The following is a 6,972-nucleotide window of genomic DNA, read 5'->3' as shown; positions in this document are numbered from 1 at the left end:
CAGCACCCAGACCACCCTTCCCCCACATCTTATGCTGGGAGCTTCAGTGTAACCCTGGGGAAACACAAAAAGACTTCACCTGACCTCAGCACATACCAGTCAGCTCCAGCTCAGCAGCAGGTAAGCTATAGCATTATATAGCTTCTAGTTGCAAGATCCAGAGGCCACAGCACACAAAGTCAGTAACCAGTCCTCTAGGCACCAGCACAAAAAACATGGGACAGAGCTCCCTGTGCCAAGGAGAAGAGACCTACTTTAAAAGCTAGGAAAAAGGCAATCACAATGAGCAAGAAGCAAATTAGATAATCAAAGACCATGGATTCTTACTATGGGGACAGGGAAGATCAAAATGAGAATTCTGAAGAGGACAGTATTTATTTACTCACATCTGAAACCTCAAAAGGAAATATGAACTGGTGTCAGGCCCAGAAAGCATTCTTGGAAGAACTCAAGAAGAATTTAAAAGTCAAATTAAAGAGGTAGAAGAAAAATTGATCAATTCGTTGAAAAATACAATTGACAAAATGGAAAAAAAAATTTCTCTGAAGAAAACAACTCTTTAAAAAGTACAATTGGCCAAATGGATAAAGAGATAAATAACCTAACTGGAGAAAATAATTCCTTAAAAAGTAAAATTGATCAAATGGAAAAGAAAGTACAGAAGCTAAATGAAGAAAATAATTAGTTAAAAATTAGAATTGGGCAAGTAGAAGCTAATGATTCTATAAGGCATCAAGAATCACTCAGACAAAATGTAAAGAATGAAAAAGTAGATGAAAACATAAAATAAAACTCTATTGAGGAGGGGAAGGGAGAAGAGAGAAATAAAAGCATAAACAGGGGGAAATAGGATAGAGAGAAAGACACAGATAGCAATCATAACTATGAATGTAAATGGCATGAACTTTCCCATAAAACAGAAGTGAAGAGCAGAAGGGATTAAAAATCATAATCCTACACTATGCTGTTTACAAAAAACACATTTGAAACAGAGGAACACACACAGGGTAAAGATAAAAGGCTTTAGTAGAATATATCATGCTTCAGCTGAAGTAAAAATAAAATCAGAAGGAGCAACCCTACTCTCAGACAAAGAAAAAGCAAAAATAGATCTAATCAAAAGAGATAAGGAAGGGAAACTATATCCTGCTAAAAGACACCATAGAGAATGAAGCAATATCATTACTAATCACATGTGCACCAAGTGGTATAGCATCCAGATTCTTAGAGGAGAAGTTTTTTTTTTTTCATTTTTAATACAGTTCATATCACATAGCACAATTCCAACTTTGGCACTTACAATATAGACCACAAATGGATTTTTTTTTTAACATTAACCAACTGAGATGCAAATAATAAATATGTATGCTAACTTCAGATGCCCTTGACCTAATCGTCTCCATGCTATTGCTAAGAATTAAAGGACCCTAACTTATTGTTGTTGGTCTAAAGTCCTAAGCCTAACAGCTTAATTTTAGACTTGACTTCAGATGTTCCCCTACCAACAATCTATAATTTAATAGATCTGGTATCAAACTTACAAACCTTTTGATTATAGGAAATTGCCACTAACAGTAGGGACATTGCAGGGAAACAATATATCTCCAACTTCATGTCAGTTCCAGGTAGGAGTAGATTATCAACCTGCATCCAGTGAGGCTTAGAGTCTGCCAGGTGTCAGTGGAGAAATTGAGTCAGGAGAATCCTATGTCAGCCCAGGCTGAACAGCCTCTCTCCCACCCTTCCCATGAGATCACCTTTTTCAGTTTATACCAGCATCTCACAGGCTTACTGGCATCATGGATTCGAGGCTCAGACCGCCTTTGTTGCTATCCATACGTGGAGTTAGACTCATAAGAACAGTCACTTAATAGTCCTATAGCATCTTAAAATAGCAAGTTCCAATAACCAGGCTTCAGATATGACTATAATTTCACATTGGCTGAGGAACATCTTTTGAGGCAAGTCTTAAGTGGCTTACATGCCTTTCCATACCTGTTCTAGTTATGATAACAATCATAAAATCAAATTTATCATTAAAAGCTTAATTTTTTCATCAATGCCAAATTTTACCTGAAGTTATCTGCCTCGAGGAGACTTAGACTAAAATTCATTTCTCTTAACTAAAGATATCTCTGATTTAGTCTCAGTAATTAATTCAGTCAATTGTTTTAATACTAATTACTTTTACATCACTTTGTAACATGTCCAATTTTTCTCCCCATCTCTCCCCTTCCCCACCCCCTAATTCCTTGCATTCCAATTACCCCTTCCCTCAATGAGCTCTACCTTCTATCACAACTCACCCTTCCCTTATCCCCAGCTTCTCTCTTTTCTTGTAGGGCAAGATAAATTTCTATACCCTATTACCTGTATTTCTTATTTCTCAGTTATATGTAATATTAATTCTCAACATTAGTTTCTAATACTTTGAATTCCACCTTCTTTCCCTCCCTCCTCTTTGCCCGTCCCCACTGAAAAGGCAAGCACTTAAATACAGGCTATATATGTGTCATTTTGCAAAAGACTTCCATAATGATCATGTTGCATAATACTAACTATATTGCCCTCTATCCTACTCTATCTCCCTTTGTTTCTTTATTCCCTCATTTGACCTTGTCCCTTCCCAAAAAGGTTTATTTCTAGTTACTCAGACTCAGCTGCTTGGTTCCCCTGGGTACTGGGTGGGGCCAGGGCTGTCACTCAGGGCTGGGGTTTAGATCAGCTGCTCCCGAACACCAGAGGCTTTAAGCTGAACTGCCTGAACAATGGATCCAGATTGCTTCCAGGCCTCAGTAGCTGCCTACAGTCTGCTGTCTCGGCCTCTGCCATCACTTGGGGCTATTGCTGGAGAAACCCCAGTTTCCTTTTGCCCATCAAGGAAAGCGATGCCCCACTGACCTTTGAAGCTCCTTTGTCACTTGTGGGTTGAGGTATCTGGGACCTTCCCTGCTAGGAACTCTTCCTGGAGGTCTTTTCAGGTCCTGTTCTTCCCAAGGCCATGTGGCCAGGGCTGTGCTCCACTCTGGTCAGCGTCCCTTGAGATAGACCTTTCCTGTCAGCCTTCTGGGTTACCTTTGGCTGGAAACCCCTTTTGCTGTGTTGTTCCGTGGCTTCTGCTGCTCTAGACTTTGTTGAGAGTCCTTTTTGCAGGTATTTTGTGGGCTGTGGGGGAAGCACTAGAGTAAGTGCATCTTTCCTAGAGAAGTTAAGGGAGTTACAGAAAGAGACAGCAAAACTATACTAAAAGGGGACCACAGCTTTCCCATCTCTGAACTTGATAAATCTACCCTCACAATAAACACCTAAGAAATCAAGGAAGCAAATGGAATTTCAGAAAAGGTAAATAACATAGACCTCTGGAGAAAACTGAATCAGAATAGAAAGGAATATACCTTTTTCTCAGTGGCCCATTACATATACACAAAAATTGACATGTACTAGGACATAATACCTCACAGTCTAGTAGAGAAAGGCAGAAATATTAAATGCATCAATTTCAGGTCATGATGGAATAAAAATTATATGTAATAAAAGTCCATGGAAAGTTAGACTAAAAATTAATTAGAAGCTAAATAATCTAAATCATAAAGAATGAGTGGAGCAAACAACAAATCATAGAAACAGTCAACAACTCATTTAAGAAAATGACAATAATGAGACCACATACCAAAACTCATGAGAGACTGTGAAAGTGGTTTTTAGGGGAAGTTTTATATCTCTAAATACTTACATGAATAAAATAGAGAAATAGGAGATCGATAAATTGGGCATGCAACTAAAAAAGCAAAAAAAAACAAATTGAAAATCCTCAATTAAATATCAAATTAGAAATACTAAAAACCAAAGGAGAGATTAATAAAATTGAAATTACAAAAACTACTGAACTAAGAAGTAAAAGCAAGAGCTGGTTTTATGAAAGAAAAAAACCCATAAAATTGATAAATCTTTCATTAATTTGATTTAAAAAAAAAAAAGAAGAAAAGCAAACTGCCAGTATCAAAAATGAAAAGGGTGAATTCACCACCAATGAAGAGGAAATTAACACAATTATGAATTATTTTGTCCAATTGTATGTCCATAAATTTTACAGTCTTATTGAAATGGATGAATATTTGTGAAAACATAAATTGCGCAGATTAACAGAAGAGGAAGTAAAGTACTTAACCCCATCTCAGAAAATAAGAAATAAACAAGCCATCAGTGAACTTCCTGGGAAAACTCTCCAGGGCCAGATGGATTTACAAGTGAATTCTGTCCAGCATTTAAAGGACAATTAGTTCCAATACTACATAAACTATTTGAGCAAATGGGTGAAGAAGGAGTCCTACCAAATTCTTTTTGTGATGCAAATATGGTACCTAAACCAGGAAAAGCCAAAACAGAGAAAGAAAATTATACAGCAATTTCCTTAGTGAACATAGATGCAAAAATTTTAAATGAAATTCTAGCAAAAAGATTACAGCACTTTGATCAGGTAGAATTTATACCAGGAATGCAGGACTGGTTCAATATTAGGAAAAGTAGCTTAATTGATCATATCAACAACCAACCTAACAGAAACCATATGATTATCTTAATATATGCAGAAAGTGCATCACCCATTCCTATTAAAAACACTACAGAACATAGGAATAAATGTAGTCTTCTTTAAAATGATAACTAGCATCTACCTACCTTCAGCAAGCATCATATATAATAGAGATAAGCTTGATGCATTTCCAATAAGATTGGGAGTGAAACAAGGATGTCCATCATCAACTCTTATTCAATATGATACTAGAAATGTTAGCTTTAGTAATGAGAAGAAGTAGAAATGGAAGGAATTAGAATTGGAAAAGAAGAAACAAAACTATCACTGTTTGCAGATGATATGATAATATGCTTAGAGAATCCTAGAGAATCAAGTGAAAAACTACTTGAAATAATAAACAATTTTGGCAAAGTTGCAGGATATAAAATAAATTCCCATAGATTAATTACTAACAAAGCCCAGCAGCAAGAGATAGAAAGAGAAATTTCATTTAAAGTTACAGCAGGCATTATAAAATATTTGGGAGTCTACCTACTGAAACAAACCCAGGAACCATACGAATGCAATTACAAAACACTTTTCATACAAATAAAATCAGATCTAAATAATTGGAAAAACACTAGTTGCTCATAGGTAGGCCAAACTAGTATAATAAAAATGGCAATTCTACATAAAACAATTTACTTATTCAGTGTCATACCAGTCCAACTGTCAAAAATATTTTATAGAACTAAGAAAAATAATGTCAAAATTCATCTAGAAGAACAAAAGATCCAGAATATCAAGGGAATTAATGGAAAGAAATGCTAGAGAAAGTAATCTAGCAATACCAGATCTTATATTGTACTGTAAAGCAGCAATCACCAAAACTATTTGGTACTGGCTCAGAAATAGAGGAGGAAGATCAGTGGAATATGTTAGATAAAAAAGGCACAGTAGTCAATGATTAGCAACCTACTGTTTGATAAACCCGAAGATCCCAGCTTCAGGGATAAGAACTCAGTATTTGACAAAAACTGCTGGGAAAGACAGAGCCAAGATGGCAGAGAAGAAGGACAGACATGCTCTAGCTCTCCCCCTATAGTACATAAAATACCTGTAAAAATGATTCTAAACAAATTCTAGAACAGTAGAAGCCACAAAATGACAGAGTGAAAGAGATTTCCAGCAGAAAACAGACTGAAGGCAGACAGGAAAGGCCTATCTCTCTGGGCTCAGAGCAGAGTGCAGCCCAGTCTTGGCCATGTGATATGGTACTGACAGGACTGAAACAGACTTCAGGGTGCAAAAACATGGGCAGCAGCTGCGAGTCCCAGATTTCTCAACCCACAAATACCAAAGACAGCTTCAAAGGTCAGTAAGAAAACTTTTTCTCCTGGGTGAGAGGGGTGCTCAGCCTGGCCCCAACCCCAGCCCCAGGATGGCAGCCACTGCTGCAACAGCTTCTGCTTTTGGAGCCCTGGCCTAAAGACCCTGGGGGAATTGAGCAGCTGATCTAGGTGTCATTCCAGAGTGAGGAGGAGCTCTGGCATGGTGAAGCTAGTAGTAGCTGTGGAGAGGGTATTCTACTCACAGATCCTGGGTAGAAAAGAGTAGTTGTAGTTGCTCACAGACCAGAGTGCAAGCCAGGGGAGGAATAAACTCCTTTTTTCTTGATTGTGCCACCTTGGAGGAACTAAGAACTTACAGGTCCCTAGAGTATAACCTCCACTGACAAAGGACTCAAAAGTCAAGTAACTGGCTGGGAAAATGCCCCAAAGTGGGAAAAGAATAAGACTATAGAAGGTCACTTTCTTGGTGAAAAGGCATTTTCTTCCATCCTTTCAGATGAGGAAGAACAAAGCATACCAACAGAGGAAGACTTAAAAGTCACAGCTTGTACATCCAACCCCCTACCCCCAAATATGCAATGGTCTCAGACCATGGAAGAGCTCAGAAAGGATTTCGAAAATCAAGTAAGAGAAGTGGAGGAAAAATTGGGAAGAGAAATGATAGCAATGCAAGAAAATCATGAAAACCAAGCCAACACCTTGCTAAAGGAGAATCAAAAAATGCAAAAGAATGTAACACCTTTAAAAATAGACTAACCTAAATGGCAAAAGAGGTCCAAAAAGACAATGAGGAGAAAAATACTTTAAAAAGCAGAATTAGCCAAATGGAAAAGGAGGTTCAAAAGCTCACTGAAAAAATAGTTCTTTTAAAATTAGAATAGAGCATATGGAAGCTAATGACTTTATGAGAAAGCAAGACATTATAAAACAAAACCAAAAGAATGAAAAAATAGAAGACAATGTGAAATATCTCACTGCAAAAAGTAACTGACCTGGAAAATAGATCCAGGACAGATAATTTGAAAATTATTGATCTACCTGAAAACCATGATCAAAAAAAAGAACCTAGATATCATCTTCCAAGAAATTATCAAGGAAAACTGCCAT

The sequence above is a fragment of the Notamacropus eugenii genome, chromosome 6 (genome assembly GCF_028372415.1).
Source record: "Notamacropus eugenii isolate mMacEug1 chromosome 6, mMacEug1.pri_v2, whole genome shotgun sequence".
NCBI lineage: Eukaryota > Metazoa > Chordata > Mammalia > Diprotodontia > Macropodidae > Notamacropus > Notamacropus eugenii.
Note: the sequence above shows the minus strand (reverse complement) of the source record.